This window comes from Xiphias gladius, chromosome 19, assembly GCF_016859285.1.
Source record: "Xiphias gladius isolate SHS-SW01 ecotype Sanya breed wild chromosome 19, ASM1685928v1, whole genome shotgun sequence".
In the NCBI taxonomy this organism is placed as follows: Eukaryota; Metazoa; Chordata; class Actinopteri; order Istiophoriformes; family Xiphiidae; genus Xiphias; species Xiphias gladius.
Window position 1 is genome coordinate 22,001,080 of NC_053418.1, and position 3,731 is coordinate 22,004,810.

Sequence of the window (3,731 nt, forward strand, 5' to 3'; positions counted from 1 at the left end):
AGACCAACAAACTCTCACTAATGGTTGGCTGTGCTCCCTGTGGTCCTAATGTGCCAGGTCTGTATTTGCAATTTCCAAATGATTAGTCGCTGCTTGATTTATGTTGCTTCCTTTGAATTCATTTTAAAATCAGCTCACAGTAGTTTTACAGCGACTAAACACACATAAGCACGCTGCTGCAGAGGAATGAAGGAGCAGCTGGCAAGGTCAGCTTGACATTCCAGTTTTACCAATTTCTACAGATGGAGCAACAGGGCACTAAGACAAAACTGATCATAAACAAAACCATTGTGCCGAATCTGTGTCTTGTTAACACAATCTCCCACCTGACGGGAATGCGACACACACACACACACACACACACACACACACACACAAACACACACAAACACACACACACACTATCCTTGTAAGGAGTCTTTATTGTCTACATTCAACCTAGCACCTGACCCCAACCTAAACCCTATTCTTACCTTACAGGATAAGATTGGTTTTACTCTACACTTTCTTTTTGTCAATATATACCATGAAACATCAAAATCCTCAATGTATTAGTCCATCTCTCAATATTTTCTGACTTTGTTACCCTGTCATTGGCAATCTTTCTAAGGTGCTACTCATAAGAGAAGTTAATAGTGCATTTGTTGTGTACCATTTTTAGTCGTGGATTGATACACATTTGATGCTCCAGTGAGTATTTAGAGCAGCAAGACAGCATATGTGGCACTGACTCAAAATAAACTACATTGCCCATGTTCATTGTTATGGAGGAACATGTCATGCCGCACATAATTGTGGCTCACTGATGTGTTTTTAACAGTTTTTGGACAACAATGGAAATTGATGGCACAGAGGAATAATCTACACCGGGCTTTAGCTGCACAGGAAATTATTGTTAGGATCAATTAATCGTTGGTTTTGATCTTTTTATAGGATTTGTTGATGATAAGAAGTATATAAAATATTTCCAGCCTTATCCTTTTACCTAATCCCTAAAAATAAATCTTAATCCCCGAAATAAACTGTTAAATTTGTATGGAACAGCTTTTTGGTCCCCAGCATAGAGGAGTGTCCCCATAACGCCAGTGGACAATTAGAGTTTGATTCCCACAAAGTCTTACGAACACAAACTCACACATAGCAGTATAAAAAGATGCACAACAAAAAAGATGAGCAATAACTCAAGAACCCAAAAGGTAACAAACAAATACAGTAGCTAGCAAAGCCCTTCAGCAGCATGAGGTGAGTACCCAACCATGTCATTTAGATATGCGTGCCCAGGAGGACTAGCAGGGCACTGTTCACAGGGGAGTGACATATCAGCAAGTGCTCTCAGACAGGCCAGGGCATTTCTCTACCTGCTGGAAAACAACAGAAGGTCAGAGGGCCACCAAGATACGCCTGGCACAAATAGTATTCCTCAGTGTGGCTGAGAAAGATTTATCTTGATACTTGCACTGTTCTATGGGAGTCAAGCCCCATTCTGTACAAATAAGATGCTCTAAACTACAGGGCCTGCTAATAATAACCATGGTTGATGCCATAAATCCAGATGGATGTACACTGTTAAAGCATTTTACGGTTTCTTATTTCACAGATCATCTGTCTGAATGAACAGCCTTAACCCGCCATTGTGCTCAGTCCCACAGAAAACATTCTTTCAAGTGACAAGACAAGCACATTTTCTGGAACAGGAGATTGTGAGAGGCCCCACATATGTTTTCCTTTCCATAGCTCATATCCTCAGCAAGAGTTCATTGGTGTAGCATGTTACAAACAGATCAACCCTGAAAAACCCTGAAATAACTTGTCTCATCAAACACTGTCCCGTTTGGAATCTCCCACAGAAAAGGCTCCAGGATGCCTAACAAAGACAGCCCAGAAAAGATAATTAGGGCTATGTAAATGCAGATGATTAATACTTAGAGATGGGTGATTTGTCTGCTTGGCCATTTTCTTAAACATAGGGTCTGCATTAGCTTATCTTAATTGACATGCGATGATACCTCCTAATCCTCCAATTACTGGAGGAACATCGTAGGGAGCATCTGCCAGTTGCTCATACACAGGTAAGACTGTAATACAATTAAAAGCAGCTTAACATTCTGTAGATTATGTTAGACTGCCACATGCCCCCGAAAAGTCATGCGGGGGACAAAACTGTTTGTCATAGAGCATGGGAAATGGTCTTAATCAAGCAATAAATTCCAGGAGACATGGACATACACACACCAACTTGTTTTCTTTTTTTGTTAAATCTAAATTAACTATAATTGGAGAAAGTAAATGCCATTTACTGCAATTTGCAATCATAGCTTAAACTTTGTTATTTATTGTCACACTATATTGGCAGTCTTTTAGCTTGAACAAACCTGTTTTTTTTTGTTTTTTTTACATTTTTGAGTCTTACTGATTAGTTCTAGGCACATAATTCGTAGGAAATAATAAACAAGACAAAGAGTCTACGGCCATGCTAGCAGCTCTGTGAGGCTGTACTTAGGCACAGCAGTGCTTTGAGATAAATCCATTTCTCTCAAAACACAATTGTAGACCTCATGCTGGCAGTAGAGGAGAAGTCGGGATCACCAAAATCATCTGGCTACATCCTCTGGGAACCAGGAATGACTGCCCAAACTTTTGTCCCACAGTCCCACTCGATCCAACTGATGTAGAGATATTTCACAGGATAAGTAAAAAATGTCATAGGATGATTCCTATTGACTTGAGTCATCAGGATTCAGTCTCTGGAGACCATGAATGTCTGTACAATTTGTCATTGCAATCCATCCATTAGTCAGTCTGCACCAGAGCAGTGGACTGACAGACCAACACTGCCTTCACAGGCCATGCATTACCTTGGCTAATAGACCATGCTAACAAAAAAAAAACAATACTAGTTATGAATATATGCAAGGGGTGTTATCTCCGAGGTACTACTGTGCTTCAATTCTGGCAATAAATCAACTTAAAATACTTGAATGCCAGTACCAAAACTATGTATCTTGGTGTTATTGCCTTGCCATTCTGCCTCCATAACAATTTCGATGTCTCAGAAATTCCTCTCAGCATGAGAAACAAGCCGCCACACTAGAATTATGACCGGAGGCATTGTGTTGGTTTCAAACATCAAGCTGTCTGCTCAGTCAGTTATGTGAGCTCTCTGACCAAATTAAACAGGAAATGGCTCTCTGTGAGTGTCATGGCTGGGAGGCCTTAACATTAAAAAAATTATCTGTGATGACGTGTTGATTTCAATCTCTTTCTGATGAAACTCAGAAGAAATATGCAGCCTTCCCCAGCAGGAATGCAGAATTAGGCTTTATACCTGTGTGTTTGCAAAAGCCTGCCACAGGGTGTGTTTTTGTAATATGAAAAATTAGGCACTCTACTTTGAGTTTGCCTTAACCCCTAATTATGAAAGCATCATGGCAGGCTTTAAAGGCACAATCCGATATTCAAACAATAGTCACCCCACCGCCGAGTTATCACACTGAGCTATTAATGTTTTCTGATGATTAAAATACACAACATTTACATCAGTTATGTGTGAATACAGGAGTAAACTAAGTAGGCTACTAAATTTTCAGTTATACATATAACTTCTGAGTGCACAGCCTGTAAAAAATCAGTGTTGGCTTGCAAGAAATAAATAAATAAATATGCACAATTAAAGTGAAGAATAAAGAAAAGAAAAAAACTTTTTACAACCACTGTGTTAAGTACCATCTGAA